Raw genomic sequence first — 27,576 nt, 5'->3', positions numbered from 1 at the left:
TTACTGTAAACATGGTCAAACATTCACCCCTTCTACAACTGACATGTGAACAATGCAGTCAGTCTTCACAAGTGTGTGAGGAGACTGGCGGGGAGGGTCAGGAGCCATCCTGGCTCGGTGCCATAAAAACTATAATGGCAGACATGTCCTTCAGCTCACTGCTAATAAACAGACAACACAACAACTGCAACAGGCTGTTGCAGACCTGGCTGCTAAGGCAGATGAAAACAGCCCCCCGTCCCTAGTCCAGGGCCACTTAAACGGGCTGCCTGATTTACTCTCAGAATCTGAAAAGGAAGTACAGATGGAGGGGGAGCAGAGCCGGCCCTAACCAAAATGATGCCCTAGGCAAGATTTTGGCTTGATCGGTGCCCCCTAGCACCACTGTTAGTTCCACCTCTGACCCTGCACCCCTTTCCTAGCACCATCACTCCTCACCCATAGCAGTCCTTATTTTGGTGTTCCCGCCCCCTATAATTTAAACAGGAACAGTGAACACATTTGGCGCACAGCCCAAAAAGGTATGTGTTTCTGCTGGCAAGGGGCATGGCCACACAATAGTGCCCCCAATTCAAATTATGCCACACAGTACTGCAACTTTATTCACAATTTATCACGTGATAGTGTCCCTAATTCATGGTACATCACACAGTAGTACCACTTTATCTTATAAACGTTACTCCTCATAGTAGTGTCCCTTATACACATAACATCACACTGAATTGCTCCTTATGCACATTACACCACACCATATTGCTCTTTATTCACATTAGACCACACAGTAGTGCCATTTCTATGTTACGCCACACAGTATAGCACCTTATACACATAATGCCACACATTAGTAATGCATTTATACACCTAATACCATACAGTAATGCCCCTTACATATATGACACACATTATTAATGTCCTTATAAACATATTGCGCCTTACACATTATGCCAGCCTCTATTAATACCCTTATACACATAATGTCCCTTACACATATGCCGCACATTATTATTGCCCTTATGCACATAATGTCTATTACACATAAGCCGCACATTATTAATGCCCTTATACACATAATGACACATATAGTGCACCTTATCATTTGCCGCACATTATTAATGCATTTAAACACATGACACACTTATTGCCCCTTACACATATGCCGAACACTATTACACAACCAACCCACTCACACAAACACAGTACTCACACGACCGCTAACACTGTTACCTCTGCTTCTGCTTGGATACAGATGTGTCCTCATAAATCTTGCCTCAGTGCGCCATGCAGCAGGAGATGCCTGGCGTGAGTCAGCTGGCAACTCTGCTAACGGCAAGTGCCTATTTATGATGAAAATGCATCTTATTTGCATTGCTATGTGGCTAGGATGCACAAGCAGATTCTGCTGATTAAAATGATATGCTACATTCCTATATACTGTGTGCGACTGTGGCTGTATCTGCATACAAAATGCTACACACAGAATATAGGCATGCCGCATATCAGTTTAATCAGCAGTAGCTGCTTGTGCCCCTAGGCATGCCAAATGCCCTAGGCAGTTGCCTAGTTTGCCTATGCCTAGGGCTGGCTCTGAGGGGGAGGAATTAGAACCTAATACAGAGGATTCCACTTCTGCATGGTGTATTGAGCCCCTCATTCTTGATATCAGGGATGTATTAAAAATTCCTTTGGAAGACGCTGCTGCACCGCAGTCATTTTTCCTAGCACAGAAAAAGCTCAGTGTCACCTTCCCTGAGTCTCCGGAACTAGAGGACGTATTTAAGCAAGCCTGGAAAAATCCTGATAAAAAATATCAGGTTACAAGACAGTTCTTACACACTTTCCCATTTACACCTGAAGGTAGGAAAAATTGGGAAGAACCCCCAGCCATAGACGTATCGGTCTCCTGCCTCTCAGAAAAGGTGGTATTACTTGTTCCTGGCTCCTTTCAACTAAAGGACCCTTTAGATAGGAAAATAGAAACTACATTAAAGTCTGCTTACACAGCGGCTGGCATATCACAAAGACCTGTGATAGTGGGTTGCTGGATGTCTCCTGCCATCCATACCTGGGTGACTCAAAATCAAGAGGGCCTTGCAGGGGATATGCCCCTGGTCACTATGGTAACCCTCATAAGACACATTCAAGACACTGCACATGTCCTGTGTGTCTCTCTCAAGGAGATAGGCACTATTAATGCTAGGACCACTACCATGGCAGTGTCGGTGCGCAGAGCTTTGTGGCTGCGTCAGTGGATTGTGGACGCGGATTCCAAGCACATTGTGGAGTCTCTCCCTTTTTCAGTGGAGTGTCTATTCGGGGTTGAGTTAGACACATGGATTTCTAAGGATACTGCAGGAAAATCCACATTTCTCCCCTCTGGGGCCCGGCCGGCTAGGCGATCCTACCTGGGCCATCTACCCAGTCTTTTCGGTCTACCATATTCAGATTGAGAGCCAGAGGTGCCTCCAATGTGACATGAGGCACCAGAGGTAAGACAAGAAAATCAGCTTCTGCTGGTTCTCAGGAAGCAAGCACCAGTTCAGCTTCCACAAAAGCCTCAGCATGACGGTGCCCCCCCCATCCGGATGGGATCTCGAGGTGGGAGCTTGTCTGCATCACTTCAGCCGCATTTAGGAATGCTACTCCCAGGATACCTGGGTAAAGGACCTCATTTCCCAGGGCTACAAGCTGGAGTTCAACAGTGCTCCTCCCCAACGATTTTTCAAATCAAGCTTACCAGTTTTGGAGGATACACAAGTTACGCTACAACAGGCCATCCTAAAGTTGGTCCAGTCTGAGGTCATTGTTCCAGTGCCACTGCAACAGCAAGGAAAGTGTTATTACTCCATCCTGTTTGTAGTACCGAAACCGGACGGTTCGGTAAGGACCATTTTGAATCTAAAATCTCTGAACCCTTACCTAAAGGTTTTCAAGTTCAAAATGGAATCCCTGAGAGCAGTGATTGCGGGCCTGGAAGAACGGGAGTTCATGGTTTCTCTGTATATAAAGGACACTTATCTCCCTATCCCAATTTGGATGCCTCATCAGGCTTTCCTGCGGTTTGCCCTGCTGAACAATCACTACCAGTTCCAGACGCTACCCTTTGACCTGTCCACAGCTCCGAGGGTCTTCACGAAAGTAATGGCAGAGATGATGTTCCAGCTCAGAGTCCAGGTGGTCAATATTGTCCCTTACCTGGATGATCTCTTGATGAAAGCGAGATCCAGGGAACTTCTACTGCTCAATATAGATTGCGCTATTCAGCTGCTGTCACACCATGGGTGGATCCTCAGTTTACAGAAGTCCCACCTGGAGCCTACTCAGCGGCTCCTGTTCCCTAGAATGTTTCTGGATACTGTGGCTCAGAATGTGTTCCTCCGGAGGACAAAGCAAGGACACTCCAGGAGATGGTCCGACTGGTCCTATGGCCTACTCGGATATCCATCCATCTTTGCATAAAATTGTTGGGAAAGATGGTAGCCTCATACGAGGCCATCCAATACGAAAGGTTCCATGCCAAAACGTTTCAATTGGATTTCCTAAGCAAGTGGTCCTGATCACATCTTCAGATGCACCGGATAATACGTCTGTCACATTAGGCCAGGATCTCTCTCCTGTGGTGGCTACAGTCCTCAAACCTGCTGGAAGGTCGCAGTTTTGGGATTCAAGATTGGATCCTCCTCACGACAGATGCGAGTCTGAGAGGTTGGGGAGCTGTCACCCAAGGGGCTCAGTTCCAGGGCAGATGGTCAACCCATGAAGCCCTTCTTCCAGTCAACATTCTGGAACTTCGGGCAATCTACAATGCTCTGCTTCAGGCCTCTCCTCTGCTCAGGGATCAGGTGATCCAAGTTCAGTCAGACAACGCCACGGCGGTGGCTTACATAAATCGACAAGGAGGGACAAAAAGCAGAGCCTGCATGCGATAGGTGTCAAAAATACTCCTCTGGGCAGAAAGAAATGCAATAGCGATGTCCGCCATCTTCATTCCGGCGGTGGACAACTAGGAAGCGGACTTCCTGAGTCGTCACGATCACCACCCGGGAGAGTGGGGTCTCCACCAACAGGTGTTTCAACAGATCATCGACCTGTGGGGTTGCCCGCAGATAGACATGATGGCTTCTCGACTCATCAAGAAGCTTCTCTGGTATTGCTCAAGAACCAGGGACCCTCAGGCAAGGGCAGTAGACGCGCTGATGTCACTTTGGCCTTATCGGTTGGTCTACCTGTTTCCTCCGATTCCGTTGATCCCAAGGATGCTCAAGCGAATCAGGAATCAGGGAGTCCAGGCAATTCTGAAGGCCCCGGATTGGCCTCGGAGGGCGTGGTACACAGATCTTATAGACATGTCCGTGGCAAACTCTTGGCCTCTGCCACTGAGGAAAGATCTTCTGCAACAAGGACCGTTCATCTACCCGGACTTACGACAACTTCGTTTGACGGCTTGGAAATTGAGCAGAACACCCTAGCTCGCAAAGGCCTTTCCAAAAAGGTTATTGCAACCATGGTTCAGGCCAGAAAGCCTGTAACGTCAAAACACTATCATCATATCTGGAGAAGATATGTCTCTTGGTGCGAGGAATGCACATTTTCACCTGCAGAGTTCCACTTAGGAAGTTTCCTACATTTCCTGCAAACTGGTTTGGATAAGGGCTTACATCTGGGTTCCATTAAGGTCCAGATTTAAGCTCTCTCAATTTTATTCCAGAAGAAGTTGACAGTGTTACCAGAAGTTCAGACCTTCTTGCAAGGAGTTCTTCACATACAACCTCCATTTGTGCCGCCCACGGCACCTTGGAATTTGAATGTGGTTTTGGAATTTCTACAGTCCTCCTGGTTTGAACCTTTGATGACGGTAGAAGCCAAGTACCTCACGTGGAAGACAGTGATGTTACTGGCCCTAGCTTCTGCTAGGTGTGTCTCAGAATTGGGGGCCTTATCATGTAAAAGTCCATACTTGGTCTTTTACGAAGACAGAGCTGAGCTCAGGACTAGACAGCAGTTCCTGACGAAGGTTGTCTCTGCAATCCACTTGAATCAACCGATTGTAGTCCCGTCGAGTTCTTGTACATCTGCTTCTCCGGAGTCATTGGATGCTGTGTGAGCCTCGAAGATCTTTATCAAGAGGACGGCTCGGATCAGAATGACGGATTCCCTGTTTGTGCTCTCTGATGCACAGAAAAAGGGTTGCCCTGCTTCTAAGCAGTCCATTGCTCGTTGGATTAGGCTGACTATCCAACAGGCCTATGTGTCAGCAGCCTTACCCATTCCGCAGACTCTGAAGGCCCACTCTATAAGATCGGTGGGGTCTTCCTGGGTGGCTGCCCGTGGAGTCTCAGCCTTGCAACTATGCCGAGCTGTTACCTGGTCGGGGAAGAACACCTTTGTGCAGTTCTGCCGGTTTGATACCCAGTTTGGGCAGGCGGTGCTGCAGACGTCTCCGCACATTCCCGCCCATTCTGGAAGCTTTGGGATGGCCCCATCATACTACGTGAACCCCAGTATCCCTTATGGATGCTAGAGAAAACGTGATTTTAATACCTGCCAGTAAATCCCTTTCTTGTAGTCCATAAGATATACTGGGCGCCCGCCTCTGTTCGTTGACTTGTCTGCAGGTTTCTTTATGAATGATTTTACCTGTTCAGCCTTGCTCTTTTGTTACTTGCCGTTTTATGTTATGGTGTGCTGGTGTATGAATCTCACCACTCCTTGTTGTTATGTGCCTACTTTCAAGTATGTCCTTTCTCCTTCAGGCACAGTTTAACTATACTGGCTGTGGGAGGGGGCATAGAGGGGAGGAACCAGCACACCCAGTTGAAGAAATTTAAAGTTCACTGGCTCCTTTGGACCCCAGCTATACCCCATCGTACTAAGTGAACCCCAGTATCCCTTATGGATTACGAGAAAGGGATCTACCGGTAGGTATTAAAATCCCACTTTTTTAACCAACCAATATACTGTAGGCAGCTGTACTGTACAAGCAGCGCTCAAACTATGCAGGTATGAACCATTTTATCACTATGGCGCTGGGCCAGTGCTTAGAGATGGCCATCAACCATCGATGGTGACAAGCCACTGATGGTCTGTACCTAGTGGCCCATGGTTTTACCATAGATTATGGTGGTGCAGATGGTGTTTCGTAGGGCCAATGGTGATGGTTTCTTTTCATGACTCAGAGTCATGTTGGCCTGCAGAGGAGCTACTGGCTATCAGCCAGTAGCCTTGCACCGCTGGCTGGCTAACTAACTAACTAACACATGATGACAGTCAGTTTGGTACTGTAGTTAGTGTCAGTCAGTGATGATGTGCGCCGGGATGGGTGGGTGTGGGCTGGTCCAGCTCACTGACAAAGCAGCCTGAGCTCAGCTGTCAGTCAGAAGTCCAGCCCCACCGTCGACTCTGACTCACATTGGATCACTGAGCACAGCAGCAAAGCCGGACCCGGACACCAGAGGCCGCGCATGCTCAGTGGCAACTTTTGCCAGCTGATTCAGTTTAAGACTTTAGTGCAGCAGATCACTGCAATCACCTATGGTAGGCAATCACATAGTTTCCAAAAATCGATGGTTCCAGCTTGAAGATCCATCAATGGTAGCTATTGATGGCAGGGGTAGCTATGGCCATCCCTATCACTGCTCCCAGTGCTGGTCAAAAGCATCTGCAGCATCACAAACTGTGATTGTCTTGCGTCTGGCACCAAATTCAAAATGCCGCCAGTCTCCTGCTGTTCTATGTTGTGAGGGGAGTTGTGCTGTGCAGGGTGTTGTGCTGTGGGGGAGAGAGTGCTGTGCTGTGACAGGTGAGGGGTGCTGTGCAGTGTTGTACACACAGGGCCGGTTCCTGTGCGCCCCGGGCGACAATAGGGGGCGTGGCTACATACAGGGGGCATGGTCATTTACGCCCCCTGTACAGACAGAAATGATGTGCGGTGCGCGTTGCGTCTAGTTCCCTTCGTGGAGAGGACCTTTGCTGTGCGGTGCGCGATGACGTCATCGCGCACTGCACAGTAAAGGACCTCTCCACGAAAGGAAACTAGATGCGTACGCGTCTAGTTTCTCTTCACAGCGGCAGCGGGGGGCAACGGGCAGCGGGGGGGCACAGCAGCAGCGGATCTTGCCCTGGTGCGGCGCCCTTCGGATGGCGCCCTGCGTCCTCCGGAAGGCGGTGCCCCAGGCAAAAGTCCTGCTTGCCCGTGGCAAGATCCGCTACTGTGTACACAGCGGCTGTGCTAAATTATACTAAAGCTGTAGGAAGCTTCTTAAGTTAATAGACGCCCCCACTGCAGGCCTGTCTGATCCATTGCCGCATGAAAAAATGTCTGCATCAGATCCATCTGCGTAAATACTGGACAGGGCTGTAACTAGGGTGGTGCAGCATTTGCCGTGCACACACTAACATCGGTTCGCCCGGTTTCTTCGCTGCAATCTCCGGACCTCCATCTTGCCGATGCAGGTTCACGGTGTGAGGAGACGACTGAGCTGTAGTGGGTGCTGCTCTGTATCCAGCCAGGAGCAAGAGCTCTGTTCACTCGCTCACAGAGAGGTGGGACAGGCGCTGCCTTTGCTGCTGCCACTACAATGCTGCCTGGGTACCGGTATCCACAGAGGCCCAAATGTATTAAGCCTTAAAAAGTGATAGAGTGGAGACGGATGTATTAACATACACCGCCGCCCCTCGCAGTGATGTTGATCGCATATATACTAGAGATGAGAGCCTGAAATTTTTCGGGTTTTGTGTTTTGGTTTTGGGTTCGGTTCCGCGGCCGTGTTTTGGGTTCGAACGCGTTTTGGCAAAACCTCACCGAATTTTTTTTGTCGGATTCGGGTGTGTTTTGGATTCGGGTGTTTTTTTCAAAAAACACTAAAAAACAGCTTAAATCATAGAATTTGGGGGTCATTTTGATCCCAAAGTATTATTAACCTCAAAAACCATAATTTACACTCATTTTCAGTCTATTCTGAATACCTCACACCTCACAATATTATTTTTAGTCCTAAAATTTGCACCGAGGTCGCTGTGTGAGTAAGATAAGCGACCCTAGTGGCCGACACAAACACCGGGCCCATCTAGGAGTGGCACTGCAGTGTCACGCAGGATGTCCCTTCCAAAAAACCCTCCCCAAACAGCACATGACGCAAAGAAAAAAAGAGGCGCAATGAGGTAGCTGTGTGAGTAAGATTAGCGACCCTAGTGGCCGACACAAACACCGGGCCCATCTAGGAGTGGCACTGCAGTGTCACGCAGGATGGCCCTTCCAAAAAACCCTCCCCAAACAGCACATGACGCAAAGAAAAAAAGAGGCGCAATGAGGTAGCTGTGTGAGTAAGATTAGCGACCCTAGTGGCCGACACAAACACCGGGCCCATCTAGGAGTGGCACTGCAGTGTCACGCAGGATGTCCCTTCCAAAAAACCCTCCCCAAACAGCACATGACGCAAAGAAAAAAAGAGGCGCAATGAGGTAGCTGTGTGAGTAAGATTAGCGACCCTAGTGGCCGACACAAACACCGGGCCCATCTAGGAGTGGCACTGCAGTGTCACGCAGGATGTCCCTTCCAAAAAACCCTCCCCAAACAGCACATGACGCAAAGAAAAAAAGAGGCGCAATGAGGTAGCTGACTGTGTGAGTAAGATTAGCGACCCTAGTGGCCGACACAAACACCGGGCCCATTTAGGAGTGGCACTGCAGTGTCACGCAGGATGTCCCTTCCAAAAAACCCTCCCCAATCAGCACATGATGCAAAGAAAAAGAAAAGAAAAAAGAGGTGCAAGATGGAATTGTCCTTGGGCCCTCCCACCCACCCTTATGTTGTATAAACAAAACAGGACATGCACACTTTAACCAACCCATCATTTCAGTGACAGGGTCTGCCACACGACTGTGACTGATATGACGGGTTGGTTTGGACCCCCCCCAAAAAAGAAGCAATTAATCTCTCCTTGCACAAACTGGCTCTACAGAGGCAAGATGTCCACCTCATCATCACCCTCCGATATATCACCGTGTACATCCCCCTCCTCACAGATTATCAATTCGTCCCCACTGGAATCCACCATCTCAGCTCCCTGTGTACTTTGTGGAGGCAATTGCTGCTGGTCAATGTCTCCGCGGAGGAATTGATTATAATTCATTTTAATGAACATCATCTTCTCCACATTTTCTGGATGTAACCTCGTACGCCGATTGCTGACAAGGTGAGCGGCGGCACTAAACACTCTTTCGGAGTACACACTTGTGGGAGGGCAACTTAGGTAGAATAAAGCCAGTTTGTGCAAGGGCCTCCAAATTGCCTCTTTTTCCTGCCAGTATAAGTACGGACTGTGTGACGTGCCTACTTGGATGCGGTCACTCATATAATCCTCCACCATTCTATCAATGTTGAGAGAATCATATGCAGTGACAGTAGACGACATGTCCGTAATCGTTGTCAGGTCCTTCAGTCCGGACCAGATGTCAGCATCAGCAGTCGCTCCAGACTGCCCTGCATCACCGCCAGCGGGTGGGCTCGGAATTCTGAGCCTTTTCCTCGCACCCCCAGTTGCGGGAGAATGTGAAGGAGGAGATGTTGACAGGTCGCGTTCCGCTTGACTTGACAATTTTGTCACCAGCAGGTCTTTCAACCCCAGCAGACTTGTGTCTGCCGGAAAGAGAGATCCAAGGTAGGCTTTAAATCTAGGATCGAGCACGGTGGCCAAAATGTAGTGCTCTGATTTCAACAGATTGACCACCCGTGAATCCTTGTTAAGCGAATTAAGGGCTCCATCCACAAGTCCCACATGCCTAGCGGAATCGCTCCGTGTTAGCTCCTCCTTCAATGTCTCCAGCTTCTTCTGCAAAAGCCTGATGAGGGGAATGACCTGACTCAGGCTGGCAGTGTCTGAACTGACTTCACGTGTGGCAAGTTCAAAGGGCATCAGAACCTTGCACAACGTTGAAATCATTCTCCACTGCGCTTGAGACAGGTGCATTCCACCTACTATATCGTGCTCAATTGTATAGGCTTGAATGGCCTTTTGCTGCTCCTCCAACCTCTGAAGCATATAGAGGGTTGAATTCCACCTCGTTACCACTTCTTGCTTCAGATGATGGCAGGGCAGGTTCAGTAGTTTTTGGTGGTGCTCCAGTCTTCTGTACGTGGTACCTGTACGCCGAAAGTGTCCCGCAATTCTTCTGGCCACCGACAGCATCTCTTGCACGCCCCTGTCGTTTTTTTAAAAATTCTGCACCACCAAATTCAAGGTAAGTGCAAAACATGGGACGTGCTGGAATTTGCCCATATTTAATGCACACACAATATTGCTGGCGTTGTCCGATGCCACAAATCCACAGGAGAGTCCAATTGGGGTAAGCCATTCCGCGATGATCTTGCCGTAAGAGGTTTTCAGCTGTGTGCGTATTCTGGAAAGCGGTGATACAAAGCGTAGCCTGCCTAGGAAAGAGTTGGCGTTTGCGAGATGCTGCTACTGGTGCCGCCGCTGCTGTTCTTGCGGCGGGAGTCCATACATCTACCCAGTGGGCTGTCACAGTCATATAGTCCTGACCCTGCCCTGCTCCACTTGTCCACATGTCCGTGGTTAAGTGGACATTGGGTACAACTGCATTTTTTAGGACACTGGTGAGTCTTTTTCTGACGTCCGTGTACATTCTCGGTATCGCCTGCCTAGAGAAGTGGAACCTAGATGGTATTTGGTAACGGGGGCACACTGCCTCAATAAATTGTCTAGTTCCCTGTGAACTAACGGCGGATACCGGACGCACGTCTAACACCAACATAGTTGTCAAGGCCTCAGTTATCCGCTTTGCAGCAGGATGACTGCTGTGATATTTCATCTTCCTCGCAAAGGACTGTTGAACAGTCAATTGCTTACTGGAAGTAGTACAAGTGGGCTTACGACTTCCCCTCTGGGATGACCATCGACTCCCAGCAGCAACAACAGCAGCGCCAGCAGCAGTAGGCGTTACACGCAAGGATGCATCGGAGGAATCCCAGGCAGGAGAGGACTCGTCAGAATTGCCAGTGACATGGCCTGCAGGACTATTGGCATTCCTGGGGAAGGAGGAAATTGACACTGAGGGAGTTGGTGGGGTGGTTTGCGTGAGCTTGGTTACAAGAGGAAGGGATTTACTGGTCAGTGGACTGCTTCCGCTGTCACCCAAAGTTTTTGAACTTGTCACTGACTTATTATGAATGCGCTGCAGGTGACGTATAAGGGAGGATGTTCCGAGGTGGTTAACGTCCTTACCCCTACTTATTACAGCTTGACAAAGGGAACACACGGCTTGACACCTGTTGTCCGCATTTCTGGTGAAATACCTCCACACCGAAGAGCTGATTTTTTTGGTATTTTCACCTGGCATGTCAACGGCCATATTCCTCCCACGGACAACAGGTGTCTCCCCGGGTGCCTGACTTAAACAAACCACCTCACCATCAGAATCCTCCTGGTCAATTTCCTCCCCAGCGCCAGCAACACCCATATCCTCCTCATCCTGGTGTACTTCAACACTGACATCTTCAATCTGACTATCAGGAACTGGACTGCGGGTGCTCCTTCCAGCACTTGCAGGGGGCGTGCAAATGGTGGAAGGCGCATGCTCTTCACGTCCAGTGTTGGGAAGGTCAGGCATCGCAACCGACACAATTGGACTCTCCTTGTGGATTTGGGATTTCGAAGAATGCACAGTTCTTTGCTGTGCTGCTTTTGCCAGCTTGAGTCTTTTAATTTTTCTAGCGAGAGGCTGAGTGCTTCCATCCTCATGTGAAGCTGAACCACTAGCCATGAACATAGGCCAGGGCCTCAGCCGTTCCTTGCCACTCCGTGTCGTAAATGGCATATTGGCAAGTTTACGCTTCTCCTCCGACAATTTTATTTTAGGTTTTGGAGTCCTTTTTTTTCTGATATTTGGTGTTTTGGATTTGACATGCTCTGTACTATGACATTGGGCATCGGCCTTGGCAGACGACGTTGCTGGCATTTCATCGTCTCGGCCATGACTAGTGGCAGCAGCTTCAGCACGAGGTGGAAGTGGATCTTGATCTTTCCCTAATTTTGGAACCTCAACATTTTTGTTCTCCATATTTTAATAGGCACAACTAAAAGGCACCTCAGGTAAACAATGGAGATGGATACTAGTATACAATTATGGACTGCCTGCCGAGTGCAGACACAGAGGTAGCCACAGCCGTGAACTACCGTACTGTACTGTGTCTGCTGCTAATATAGACTGGTTGATAAAGAGATGTCTATGTAACTATGTATGTATAAAGAAGACAGAAAAAAAAACCACGGTTAGGTGGTATACAATTATGGACGGACTGCCTGCCGAGTGCAGACACAGAGGTAGCCACAGCCGTGAACTACCGTACTGTGTCTGCTGCGACTGGATGATAAATGATATAAAAAATATATATATATCACTACTGCAGCCGGACAGGTATATATTATATATTATATAATGACGGACCTGCTGGACACTGTCTGTCAGCAGAATGAGTTTTATTTTTATAGAATAAAAAAAACAACAACACACAAGTGAAGTCACACGACGAGTGTTTAACTTTTTCAGGCAATCACAATATAAGTATACTACTAACTATACTGGTGGTCAGTGTGGTCAGGTCACTGGTCAGTCACACTGGCAGTGGCACTCCTGCAGCAAAAGTGTGCACTGTTTAATTTTAATATAATATTATGTACTCCTGGCTCCTGCTATAACCTATAACTGGCACTGCAGTGCTCCCCAGTCTCCCCCACAATTATAAGCTGTGTGAGCTGAGCAGTCAGACAGATATATAATATATATAGATGATGCAGCACACTGGGCTGAGCCTGAGCAGTGCACACAGATATGGTATGTGACTGAGTCACTGTGTGTATCGCTTTTTTCAGGCAGAGAACGGATATATTAAATAAACTGCACTGTCTGGTGGTCACTCACTATATAATATTATGTACTCCTGGCTCCTGCTATAACCTATAACTGGCACTGCAGTGCTCCCCAGTCTCCCCCACAATTATAAGCTGTGTGAGCTGAGCAGTCAGACAGATATATAATATATATAGATGATGCAGCACACTGGGCTGAGCCTGAGCAGTGCACACAGATATGGTATGTGACTGAGTCACTGTGTGTATCGCTTTTTTCAGGCAGAGAACGGATATATTAAATAAACTGCACTGTCTGGTGGTCACTCACTATATAATATTATGTACTCCTGGCTCCTGCTATAACCTATAACTGGCACTGCAGTGCTCCCCAGTCTCCCCCACAATTATAAGCTGTGTGAGCTGAGCAGTCAGACAGATATATAATATATATAGATGATGCAGCACACTGGGCTGAGCCTGAGCAGTGCACACAGATATGGTATGTGACTAAGTCACTGTGTGTATCGCTTTTTTCAGGCAGAGAACGGATATATTAAATAAGCCGCTCATAACTTTATTGTGATTACATAAACCTTTTACTTAAGCTAGCTTATCACTAAATAAAACCACACCACACACTGAAATAAAGACACGGACACAGTAGCTGGAGTTAAAGGTCAGACGATGTTTATTAATCGCTGACCAACTCTTTAAACTAATAATTGAGGCCGAATTAGAATTGAATTGAATATATATTAACTTTAGTTTGGAGGATGGCAAACAGAAAACCGCTGCCAAACACCAGCACCCGTCACCTAGATGACAAACCACCAAACCAAGGAGGGGAGTACACATACCCCGCCTCCTTCCCGCATAACCCGCATTGTGCTGGCCTTACCCCTCTTTCTCTGGCAAACGTTCGGTTCCCGCAGGGGAACGTCTAAATGTCCAACTGCAAGAAAAGGACACACCTGCCGTCCATTTAAAGAGGGAGCCCCACAATGACCACTTATGCCTGTGTGACAGCTGGTTGGCAGCGATTTCCCGCCAATCTGGCTTTCAATAGCCCACAGCAAGAACAAAAAACGTAGACGCATTCTGGGAGGGCGGGCGGGCATAAACTGAAAGGCAAGAGGGAGTCTAGCAAGATGGCCACCCCCTATATACTAACCTAAGACCCTCCTCTTCATCCTGATGCACAACCCCTTAAACCAATAGGAAAAAACCAACCGGGAAAACTGATCTGCCTAGCAACTGCTTAGTCATTTAACAACCAATCACAAAAAGTTGATCGCTTATATGGCCTCAGGCTTATGCAGCCTTCAGCTTATCTAAGCCGCTCATAACTTTATTGTGATTACATAAACCTTTTACTTAAGCTAGCTTATCACTAAATAAAACCACACCACACACTGAAATAAAGACACGGACACAGTAGCTGGAGTTAAAGGTCAGACGATGTTTATTAATCGCTGACCAACTCTTTAAACTAATAATTGAGGCCGAATTAGAATTGAATTGAATATATATTAACTTTAGTTTGGAGGATGGCAAACAGAAAACCGCTGCCAAACACCAGCACCCGTCACCTAGATGACAAACCACCAAACCAAGGAGGGGAGTACACATACCCCGCCTCCTTCCCGCATAACCCGCATTGTGCTGGCCTTACCCCTCTTTCTCTGGCAAACGTTCGGTTCCCGCAGGGGAACGTCTAAATGTCCAACCGCAAGAAAAGGACACACCTGCCGTCCATTTAAAGAGGGAGCCCCACAATGACCACTTATGCCTGTGTGACAGCTGGTTGGCAGCGATTTCCCGCCACCAAGGTTTTCCAAACCGCCACCGCCATCCGCAAACAGAACCTTAACCAACCAGAAACTAACTAGCTCTAACGAAAAAGACCGAAAATATCTTCCAGAAAAAACTGCACTCCTTCCGGAGAAAGGTGAACCCCATCGTCTCTATAGAACTGCCTGTTCCGCAGCACCAGCAGAGGATGCTTAATTGCCACTCCGCCTATGGCCTTGACAAACAGAGACACCGTCGAGTTCACCTTTTTGCGTGCTTTCTCCAGCTCCGAGAAACGCACCGCACCACGCCAATGGAAACGGGGCACCATTTCCGACCAGACAATGCATACCCCAGGCCAGTGACAACGTATCGCCACCACATCCGCCTTTATAGACAAAATCAAGTCTATGCCTTTAACTCGGCCCAGATCATTACCACCCAGATGAATGATAATACAACTGGGGCGACCCCAGCGGCGCTCCCTAGAAAAAAGGACGCGCAACAAATCACCCCATAACATGCCCCTAACACCTAACCATCTAAATTGCCGGGACCCAAAAATCTCAGTCGCCCTAGATGCCATGGGATGTTTCTCCGCCCAAAAAACATATGAATGACCAACCATCCATATGTGGTCTCCAAAATTGCTGACAGCTGTAAAAGAAAATATCCTAATGTCAGATTATGCACATAATCTGTAACTTAAACACAACGTAACCAATTAAACCCAAGTGAAGGAGAAAACTCAAAAAACCTCCCGTGGACCTTGGTAGAACAGCCAATTGAAATTAGGCCCCCTCGGAGGAAAAATTTTAAAAATTCGCTTCACACCCTCGATTCCTGAACGGTAAGCGTTCAAAAACCGACGAGTAAACACGTTTTTGGGTTAGCGCAACAGGCGCACTTATAACTTATCTATACGGACATAGGACTTATAGGAGGCCGACTTCCAGCGACCCAACTCCCGAATAGCCGCTGGTGATGAACCAGCGGCCGCCGCATGGGTAGCCGCCCCAATCCGAAAGGAATGAGTACCGAAGTCCGCCTCCTGCAAGCCCAACGCCGTCAAACATTTCTTGAACACCGATGAGAACTGAAACTTTGTCAGAGGGTCCAACTGCGCGTGCACCAGCAACTGGTTGCCCCCCGGAGGTCTTAACCGCACATACTCTTGCGTCAACCGCAGCGGGCAAACGCCCATACCTCCCTGAGCCTCCAAGGACAACCAGCGACCCCGACCTGTTTGATCTGTCTTGGACCGCACAATCCTACAGAGCAACAGGCCCTCCTGCAAGCGCACATTCTCGTAGAGCAGACCCGATTCCCGGGATGCCTTGCTGCTCGCCACTAGCTCGCTCACCCGAAAAGCCCCGAAAAAGGCCAGGGCATACGCGCTACTAAACAATGCCACCTCAAATTCCGAGGACGCAATCCGAGGTAGCACACGCAGCAATTCCGCTAGCAGCTGCAACGTTATAGGCCTACGTGAATCCGCCGGGTGCAACCTAGCCCAACCTTTCAGCGCTCTGGAAAGGACAAACGACCCCGTGGGGTCCGTTGTCCCGTGGAGTCGCGAGTGAAAGGCGATGCCCGCAAGGGCAGTAGCCATGGCCGCTTTTGACCTACCGTTTTGGTAATGCTCCCAAACAAAGGTCAACAGGGCGTCGGCCGAGGACTCACCTGCTACCCCGTACCTACTCTGAAAGGCTGACCAATCCCGCCATGCAGCATCATACGCTCGTAGCGTAGAGGGAGCCAGTGCACACCTGGCCAACGCCGTTAAACCGCTTCGACCATCTGCCAGACAGAAGGTGGGCACTGTAACCCCTCTGCCTCCGCTCCCGGAACCAACGTCCTGAATTTGTCAAACTGGAACCGGGACAATGCATCCGCAATTCCATTGTCAACTCCAGGTACGTGGCGAGCCCTAAAATTAATATTGCGCTGCAAACAAACCAACACTAAATGCCTTAGCAATCGCAGCGCCTGCGGAGATGAGGAACGCTGGTTATTAATCGCATGCACTACCCCTAAGTTGTCGCAAAGAAACAAAATGTCCCTATTTGCGAACCGTCCGGCCCATAACTCAAGCGCCACTAAGATCGGGAACAATTCCAGCAGAAGCAGGTTCTTGGTAAACCCACGCGTTACCCAAGATGCCGGCCAGGCCGCAGCGCACCATGAGCCAGCGAAGAACGCGCCGAAACCTCGACTGCCTGAAGCATCCGTGAACAACTGCAGCTGCTTACTGGAACAACAAGGAGCGGGCCACAACACTTCCCTGTTGAAGGACACCAGGAACGAGACCCAAATCCGCAAATCATCCTTGATCTCGCGGGAAAGGTACACGGAGTGATTCTGTCGAACCGTCCCCGCGGTGGCCCGCTCAAGTTTGCGACAGAAAATCCTACCCATGGGGATAATCCGACACGCAAAATTGAGAGAACCAAGCAAGGACTGCACCTGTTTAAGCCGAACCCTGCGTTTTCCTAAACAGTCTGTAATCAAACCCAATAGTTTCCGCACCTTATCCTCGGGCAAGCGACAGCACCCCCCTACCGTGTCAATCTCGATACCTAAATAGCTAAGACAAGTGCAAGGACCCTCGCACTTATCCTGCGCAACCGGTACCCCTAAAGCGCAGAATAACGACCTGGCCACCGAGAGAATGTCCCCACAGACCGAACTGTCTCCGGGGCCTACAAAAAGAAAGTCATCCAGGTAGTGAGCCACCCCCATCTGCCCGGAGGCGGTCTGGACGCACCAGTGCAAAAACGTGCTAAAGCACTCAAAGTAGGCGCAGGAGACAGAGCAACCCATGGGAAGACACCGATCGACGTAGAATTCGCCCCCTATTTTGAAACCCAGAAACCGCAGGGAATCTGGGTGTAGCGGGAGTAGCCGAAAGGCCGACTCCACGCCCAATTTTGCCAACAGACTCCCCGGACCACAATCCCGCACTAATCGCAGCGCGTCGTCAAACGACTGATATCGAACTCTGCATTGGGCTTCCGGGATAGCGTCGTTGACCGACAGCCCCGGCGGGTGCGACAAGTGCTGTATCAAACGAAACTTACCTATGGCCTTCTTGGGCACTACCCCTACTGGGGAAATGCACAAGGAGGGCAACGGGGAAAGGGCGTAGGGCCCAGCCATGCGCCCCAGCCCAATCTCCCCGTCAACCTTCCGCCGGACTTCCTGCGGGAATTCCCGAGCCGATCTCAAATTCTGGCGTGCAACCACATACACCGAATCCGGGATTGGCAAACGAAAACCGTGCTGAAAGCCCTGCAAGAGAAACGATGCCGCCGACTCATCGGGGTACAAGGTAAGCCAGCGCTGCAACTCGGGAACTATAATCGGGGAGAAGGCTTTACTTGCCAATTCCACCGGCCTCGGTGGAAGCGGCAGGCTTACCGCCTGTCGCCGCGGTGCATTCCTTGGCCGGGTGACTGGCTCCGCACAACCTGCATGAGTGGCGAAAACGACAGCCCGTTCCTTTGCCGCATTTGCCGTCGTTGTAGGCAAAGCACTTGCCTTTTCCCGTCAATCGAGAAGCCACCGCCCCGGCCGCCCCGGGCTTCTTGGCCGTGACGTCCGGGGTGGGTTTGACCTGCTGCGTGACCTCCAACCACACCTCAACATCCTTAAAACCCGCGGGCAGGATGGGGTTGCCATCCTGATTGCGACGAAACTTCTCGTCGTAATCCCGCCACGCGGAACCCTTGGATTTTAAGTACATATCGTGTACTAAAAACAAATATTTCACCAAGTTGGCATACTCCGCGGGACGCGATTCCGTGTAGCAAGCCATGAACACCAAAAACCCACGCAGCCACTGGTGAAAATTGCGAAACGCATTTTCCCCAATACCACCCGGTTTCTTGGCCGCGTCAAAACCCTGCCGCATTTCCTCTGTAAGGGTGAATATGTCTACATACTTCCCCTTACGTATTTTTTCCCGCATGCGCTTACGAACCCCTCTTGTCACTGCCGTGTTGGCGCAATGTACCATCTCGCCGTAACGGGGAGGGTCGGAGGGGACCACCTGCGCAGGAGCGGCCACCTTGTGCGCCTCCTTGGCCATTCGCCGCGCGATGAGCCTAGCTAATTTACGCGGGCGCCGCGGAGAGCCGGATGATACGCTGCTAGAAGACGAGGAACTACAAGTTGAAACGTGTAAAGGAATATTTAGCTCACCGGAGTTTGAAGGACCCGGAACCGCGTCGTCCGCTGCACCCGCCTCCGCTGATGGCCGTACCTCCACGTTCGCAGTCGCGCTTGTCCGTGACCTTCGCCTCGTGACGGGCGTAGCCCCTGAATTAGACGGAACCTGCAAGGGAGAAAAAGAGGGGACAACCGGCACCGGGGGAACCAGAACATCATTAACACTTGTCCGCAAATGCGGAGGCGGAGAGCCCGTCCCCCCGTTCCGTGGCGGATGGCCGCCCGGCAGCTGCAGGGAGGGGGCCCCCGCCGAGGTGTACCCGATCGACTGCGTAAAGGCTGACCCGCTCACTGCACCGAAACTCGCGGGGTAAGACGGCCGCCACGCCGTATGCGGCGGGCAGCCGCCCGCCCCCGCCCATCCGTATGACGCCGGAAGGAACTGAGGGGGCGCCGCGAGAGGGGGCCAACTCTGTGCCACCTGATACCCACCGCCCGGTGCCTGCCCTGACTGCAGGCCCGCAAAGGCCGGCAAGGGCACCGCGACTCGGGGGCCACCGACCGACCACGTGGACTGCACGCCGGCGCCCGCGCTGGCCCCGTGCGGGGAAAACTGTGTGCCGGACACCGTCATGAAGCCCATGGAAGGCATGCTGGCGGCTAAGGGGAATGCTGGAGCCGGAGGCCACGCAAAACCCCCGGGGAAGGACTGGCTCCCCGCGAAGCCTTGCTGCGCTGCTACCGAAAGCGCCCCGCCGGGCGTCATATAAGCCGCCGAGACGGATGTCTGTGTGGACCCAAACTGAAAAGGACCGGGAAGGGCGTGGAGAGGGGTTTGAAAACCGACGAGCGGGGGCGCCGTTAATGGCGTCGGGGCGTCTGACACCCAGGAGGAGCCCGAGCAGGCCACCGAGGCCGGGGGAAAACCCTGCCATGTGACTGCCGCCGGGGCGGGTGTGGCGGCCGCCGCCGCCACGTCCCCCGCCCCGGCGACACTAGGCCCAAACGGCCCAATATTATTTAAATTGAGGTGCGGTGTGCTAAACCCCCCGCTGGAGGGGGGTAGTATGGGGCCCTGTATTGTCCCGGGGACAGCGGGAGCCGCTACCCGCTGCCCTGGGCTCATATCCCCCAGCTGCATATTGACCCCCCCCTCGCCCCCCGCAGCTCTGCCGCGGCCGTCCGGCACAGCTTGTGCCCCCAGGACGCCGCCGAGAGCCGACCGCGGGGATGGAGGAGGAGGGCCGGAGGCACTTATGGAAGGAGGGAGGGAAGTCGTTTCGCCCGCGGGAGGCGCCGGGGAGCGCGGCCCAGCCGGACCGCGCGCACCCGCGCCACGTGCAGAGCGGCCGCCGGAGGGGAAGTGCTGCAGACGCCCGAGGCAGGAGGGAGAGGAGAGGCCCGTCCCGCTGCGAGCGCCGGGACGCGCGGCCCGGCCGAGCCGCGCGCATCGGCACCACGTGACGAGCGGCCGCTGGCCGCCCGTCTCCGTGCGGCAGGGGAGCGGGCTGTAACTGCCCGTCCCCGCCGCCTGTCTGAAACAGGGGGAAGTCCTCTCTGTGGCGCAACGCTCGGGGAGCGGGAGCGGAAGGCGCTCTCCGCATCCACGAGGCGCCGGGGGGGGGGAGCTGCACGTTTTGGACGAGGCATGGCAGAGGGGGGAGAATCTGCAAAAGTAGACAATGACACGCAGAGAGGGGGCACAGCACTGTATAATGCCCTAGAGAAGGCAAATGAAATTCAAAAAAAACAAAACAAAAACAATTTACAGGCAGTGAAAATAAGCAATAGTACTTATCCTTCCTGGGGCATAAACTGAAAGGCAAGAGGGTAGAGATGGCTACTGACTCTCTGTCTCAACACAGTGACTCGAATCATCAGGAAGTGTGAATGACTCGAGTCACTCACTGTTTCATGAGTGGAGACAGCAGCAGCAGCAGCTTCTCTCAGACAGAGGGAGGAAACTCTGTGTCCTGTGTCCTTCAGTCAGTGTGTTCTGCTGTCTTTAGCTGTGATTGGCCAGAGGCTATACCAGGTGACACCCAGTGGGAGGGGGGAGGGAGCAGTCACGACTCACCAGTCAGTGAGTGCTGTGCTGCTGTGCCTGATCCATGTTATGAATCATTCATGATTCATCCTGAGTCTGCCAGTAAGTTGAGACAGTTGTACACTGTGTAGACTCAGTGACTCAGTGGATGAATCTGATTCATGCAGCAGGAGGTGGAGCCCCTGTGGTACAGGGCTCTCGGCTCAGTGCTCACTGATCCTGCTCAGTGTGATTGTGGGTGGCAAACTCCCTGGAGGCTAGATAGTGGATAATATAATAAATCCAAGGCCACCTAAAATCATCCAATCAGCAAAGTATGCAAGATAAAAAACAAAACAAAAACGTTTTTATTTGGTTTAGTTACAGAATGAATGATGTGTTTCATGGCTGTTAAGCTTTCTCTCCTCAGCCAAAAGTAATGTCATATTCTATAACTAGTATGCAATAAGTGGTTATTAATAATATATCAACATAACAGTAAATCTATGTTAACATATTATTAACAATCAGGGCATAAGCAGCTGCCTCCCCCAGATACACTGCACAATCACTGCAGCTGAATAACTCCCTCCATGAGTCCAGCACTGATCCTCCAGCACTGGCAACTCACTGATTCATGTGCAGTCTCTGCAACACATTCCACTACAGATGAGTCATGACTCATGTGCCGAGACACTGACTCCAGACACTTCACTGAACTGAGTCATGTGTCTCAGCTCAGTTCAGTGAATCACTTTGCCCATGACTACAAGAGGGAGTCTAGCAAGATGGCCACCCCCTATATACTAACCTAAGACCCTCCTCTTCATCCTGATGCACAACCCCTTAAACCAATAGGAAAAAACCAACCGGGAAAACTGATCTGCCTAGCAACTGCTTAGTCATTTAACAACCAATCACAAAAAGTTGATCGCTTATATGGCCTCAGGCTTATGCAGCCTTCAGCTTATCTAAACTGCACTGTCTGGTGGTCACTCACTAGTAAACTCTCTGCACTCTCTACACTTCTACAGTACTCCTCCTAGTCCTAAGCTCCAGTAAATCTCTCTCTTTTATAATCTAAATGGAGAGGACGCCAGCCACGTCCTCTCCCTATCAATCTCAATGCACGTGTGAAAATGGCGGCGACGCGCGGCTCCTTATATAGAATCCGAGTCTCGCGATAGAATCCGAGCCTCGCGAGAATCCGACAGCGTCATGATGACGTTAGGGCGCGCTCGGGTTAACCGAGCAAGGCGGGAAGATCCGAGTCGCTCGGACCCGTGAAAAAAAACATGAAGTTCGGGCGGGTTCGGATTCAGAGAAACCGAACCCGCTCATCTCTAATATATACTAACATATGCGATCAACATCGCAATGCGGTGACGGAGGCCCCCCGTGATACCTGTGAGGTGGTCTGCGAGGGGGTCTCCGTCACCTCCCAGGGGTCTCCACACTGGCTGCATGCCAGGAAGCAGCAGCAGGCTGTCCCCGGCACCTCCTCCTCCCCCCTGCACCTGGAAGGACCTCCGGCTGCGTTGCTAGGGGGAGGAGGAGATTACCTTCCGGGACAAGGACTGCCTGGAGGAAGGTATGCCGGGGGGGAAGGGCAGGAGGCATCTGCGGTGGGGGCGGCGGAGGCGGCGGCCGGCGATAAGAAGCCCATAGGCTTCTATAGGGTATCGCCATCCAGAGATGGCGATACCCTGGGCGGTGAAAAACCGGCGGTGGGGTCTTAGTACATTTGAAAATGTGGTAAAACCTCCGAAAACGGGGGTTTTACCGCATTTTTTCTTTAGTACATCCCGCCCAAAGAGTGATAAATGACCAGCCAACAAGCTCCTAACTGTCATTTGTCAAACACAGCCTGTGACATGGCAGTTAGGAGCTGATTGGCTGGTTATTTATCACTCTTTATCCATCTCCACTTTATCACTTTTTAATGCTTAATACATTTGAGCCCCAGTCTCTGCCTGCTCAGGAGGAGCTGCAGTAAACGTTCCACCATGTCTACTTGGGTCAGTAGCGTTTTTCTGTTAAGGACTGAAGAGCTGACTCTCTCTATCCCTATGGTGGGTACTGTGCCGGTAATAGCGGGGAAGGGGGGGTCATTTCTCTGTAATATACGTGCAGGGATGTATCTCTGTGCACAGCATAGCTGCTCTATAGTAGCATACAGGACAGAACCTGTTGTAGGGTGATTCTGATTTTTCATGTTTCTTCTTCCATCTGCCCTGCATTGTGTATGTGCTCCAAGTTCTTTCTTATATTCCTGTTATTATTGAAGTATCCAACAGGGCTGTAACTATGATGGTGGAAGGGGCAATATTTTTACTGTGCATGCATAATGTATAAGGGGCACTACTACTGTGTGTCATAATGTGCAAGGGGCACTACTACTTTGGCATAATGTGTACGGGGCACTACTACTGTGTAGCATAATTTGAATTGGGGCTACTATTGTGTGGCCATGCCCCTTCCCCATGAGACCACACCCACATGTTGGTGTGTGCTGTCCCTATTATAAATATGGGGGAGGGGGCACCAATGCTCTTCCTGGCACAGGGCACCATAATGTCTAGTTACGGTTCTGACACAGGACATCTACAGATGGAGCCTCACTCATCTAGCCTTCTCTGGTGCACCATGGTGCACCAAGGCTTATTAGCATAAGCCTTTAATCTATTGTTCTCAGCTGCAATACAATACAGAGAGAACATTACAGCAGGGGATTAAGTCCGACAGCACTGGCTCAGTTAATCCTATTAAAGGGATAGTAAAGGGGGGTACTGACGGGAGAGATGTGTGCTGAGCGATCTTAACACAGACCGCTCAGCACACATCTCTTCCCCGCTCAGCACATCGCGAGGAAGGGGGGGATGGACGGGGGGCCGTGAGCGGTGGTGAAGTGAGCGACCCTCTAGATTGAGCCTGCATGCAGGCTCAATCTAGCGCCGGCGATAGCGATGTGCGGGGCCACGCATCGCTATCGCTGTGGGGCATACACACGGCAGATCCGTGCTTAAAATCGAAGCAATCTAGTCAGATTGCTTAGATTTTAAACACGGATCTCTCCGTGTGTACCCCCCTTTACTGAGGAAGTTTGTTCAAATCATGCTGCAGGAGCCATTGTCACAGCCCCTGCCTTCAGCACATCCAGAAAATGGATTTCTATTCTCCGAAACATTACAGGTAATTGCCCCCAAACACCAGCCGCATGTCAATCATGTTGCCAATGTTTACAAATCTGCACAGGTCTGTAAACATTGGCATATTGCAAAAAAATCACCACAGCATCCACCTATGAATCCAATCAGATAAACTCTCTCACCATGGGCCTAATTCAGATCTGGTCGCTGGGCTGCATTTTTTGTTGTCCTGCGATCAGATAGTCGCCGCCTACAGGGGGAGTGTATTTTCGCTTTGCAAATCTTTCTATGTGTAGAAGAGCTGCTCAAAATCAGTTTGTGCAGTCTCTGCGCAGCCCAGGACTTACTCTTCCAGTGCGATTGAATCCTGCTGATTGGGGCTGGAGCTGACGTCAGACACCCTCGCTGAAAACGCTTGAGCCCGCCTGCGTTTTTCCGGACGCTCCCTGAAAACGGTCAGTTGTCACCCACAAACAGCCTCTTCCTGTCAATAACCTTGCGAACACCCGTGCGAATAGATCCTTCGCACCATCCCGTCGCTGACTGCCTATGCCCGTTGTAGCTATCCGACGCGCGTGCGCATTGCGGCTCAGATGCATGCGCAATTCAGATCTGATTGCCCGCTGTGCGAAAACACACAGCATCGATCAGATCTGAATGCCCCCCATGACTTTTTCCAAAAATATGAAGTCTGCATTTAATATTGCTATAGGCCTAACTTTTTCAATGTTTGTATAAAAGCCCAATAACCATAATTTCCCATTGCCACATGCCATATGCCTCGTATTGTGGCAAGAAGAAATTATCGGGGCACTGTTACAAGAACATGTAGGGATTTTCCGCAAAAAGTACTTTTTCAGGTGACCTGAAAATAAGTGAGTGTATAATTCTTATCAACATTTATCTATATAATGTAGCACTACTGTGTTCAGTTGCGCTTTTCAGTTGGGAACATGGTTAATAAAACAAAACTGGGTATTAACAGGCAGGCAGATGGGTAAGAGGGTCCATAGCTACTGTAAATAGGAATTTGATACATGAGGGCAAACGCTACATATAGAAAGTGCTTAGTAGGCTGTAAGATTCACTCAAACTGTAATGTTGGCAACAATTTTGTCTTGAATCAGGTTTTTTGTGCATGGAAAGAACTCATGTAAATTTTGTTTGAACTGTGTAGAGGGAGGAATCAGCGATCCCTTGATAATGCTCTGAAAAACCATAATCTTAACATTGTATTACATAATTTGATTATGGTAGTCCATCAGGAGCCTGTGCTTAATTGCTTTGCATGGGCTTCAGTACCTTAACCTATTCTGCATCAATGGCCCTGATTCAGACGTGCACGCAGATCATGAGCAACTGTGATTCTCAAGTGCGAAAATATGGAAATGGTAGAGAGCATTCCCTTTCTGCACTACCGTGTGATGGACATGATAAGCCCTGCGACGCTCACTTTGCATATGCAAGCAATGCTCAAGGGGGTAATTCCGACCCCAATCGCACGCTGCGCTTCTTTGCAGCCGTGTGATTGGGTCGGAACTGCGCATGCGCTGCAGCCGCATTGCGCAGGCGTGTCGTTGCCCGACGAAGAAGAAACGAACAAAGCAGCGGCGACCGCAAGAAGACTGATCGGAGAAAGGCGTAACCGGGCGTCAAGTCACCGCTTTCTGGGCATGGAGATCCAAATGCAGGCGTGTCGAGGCGTTTGGAGGGCGGATGTCTGACGTCAAGTCCAGGACCTGCAACGCTGGATTGATCGCACAGGGTAAGTAACTCTTACCCTGGTCTTGTTCTACACAAAACTTTTTTTGCATAGCATGGCTGCACAAGTGATCGCAGCCTTGCTATACAAAAATACACTCCCCCATAGGCGGCGTCTAGTTGATCGCACTGGCTGCCAAAAGTTGCAGCGTGTGATCAACTCGGAATGACCCCCCAAGTGCGATGGTGGATCTGATAGCCCCACCATTCTGAACGTCGGCATTCTTAGCGCCGGGATATTAACTACATTGCACATAATAATCTGATATATTTTATCAGGGCATTAAACTAGTTTTCCTGAATGAGCCTTTCATAAAGCCTTTATAAACCTCTTTATCTTGCATTTGAATGCCTTCAGAGTATAGATACAGTATAGTACATTTCCCCTACTGTAGTATTTTTTTTTCAGCAACAATAAACAGTTCTCTTCTTTTTATTGCTAGATCAATTAGAGTCTAAGCTCCACTTTGTACTGTATAACAATTTTGTGCTTAAAGGAGAAGACATGTAGGGCTACACTTACTAAATTCTCTGTTTTTTTTACGCTGAAATTGAAAACGTCAATAATATCAAATGCTAAACATGTCCGGTTTTGCATTTAATATTATTGTTATTTTAAATTTTAGGGTCAAAAGTACTGAGATTTGGGGGGAGATGTACTGAGCAGTGACAAAAGTGGCGAAGTGAGCCAGTGGAGAAGTTGCCCATGGCAACTAATAAGCATTAACGCAACATTTATAATTTGCATACTATAAAAGTATACAGAGCAGCTGATTAGTTGCCATGGGCAACTTCTCCACTGGATCACTTCTCCACTTTTATCACTGTTTAGTACATCTCCCCCTTGGTGGCATCATTTTTGGGCAAAAATATATGGGCCCATAAACCACAACAAGATGACCTCATCTGGTGGGTCCCTAACACTAAGGCTCAAGTCCAGTGCACTGGACCCCTCAAATCAGCACAGGCCAACTGCGCCAAGGCATCACACTAGTGAGAGATTAAAGTTAAGTGTTATATATGTATTCTGTAATTGGGCGTTGCGGAACCCTTGTGGCACCATATAAATAAAGGATAATAATAAGAAGAATATAAATAAGAAGCAGAAGCTATGTGTTAGGAATATTACATTGGTAAAAAGTAATAATAATTTGAATGTTAAAAGTAGGGATGAGCGGGTTCGGTTCCTCGGAATCCGAACCCGCCCGAACTTCATGTTTTTTTACACGGGGCCGAGCGACTCGGATCTTCCCGCCTTGCTCGGTTAACCCGAGCGCGCCCGAACGTCATCATCCCGCTGTCGGATTCTCGCGAGGCTCAAATTCTATCGCGAGACTCGGATTCTATATAAGGAGCCGCGCGTCGCCGCCATTTTCACACGTGCATTGAGATTCATAGGGAGAGGACGTGGCTGGCGTCCTCTCCGTTTATAGAGAAGAGAGTGAGACAGTAGAGAGAGACACAGTAGTAATTTTGGGGAGCATTAGGAGGAGTACTAGTTACTTACTGAAGTGATAGATAGTGTGACTGTATATTATCTGACTTGTGGGGGAGACACTGACAGTGGGGAGCAGTTAGAGTCTGAGAGCAGGACTCAGGAGTACATATAACGTACAGTGCACACTTTTGCTGCCAGAGTGCCACACTGCCATTGTGACCACACTGACCATTAGTATAATATATATTGTGATTGTCTGCTTAGGAGTACTACTTGCAAGTTGCTGATAGTGTGACCAGTGACCTGACCACCAGTCACCACCAGTTTAATATATATATATATATATATATATATATATAATTGTATATAATATAT

Source organism: Pseudophryne corroboree, chromosome 8, assembly GCF_028390025.1.
Source record: "Pseudophryne corroboree isolate aPseCor3 chromosome 8, aPseCor3.hap2, whole genome shotgun sequence".
NCBI classification, from domain to species: domain Eukaryota; kingdom Metazoa; phylum Chordata; class Amphibia; order Anura; family Myobatrachidae; genus Pseudophryne; species Pseudophryne corroboree.
This window is presented reverse-complemented; position numbering follows the sequence as displayed.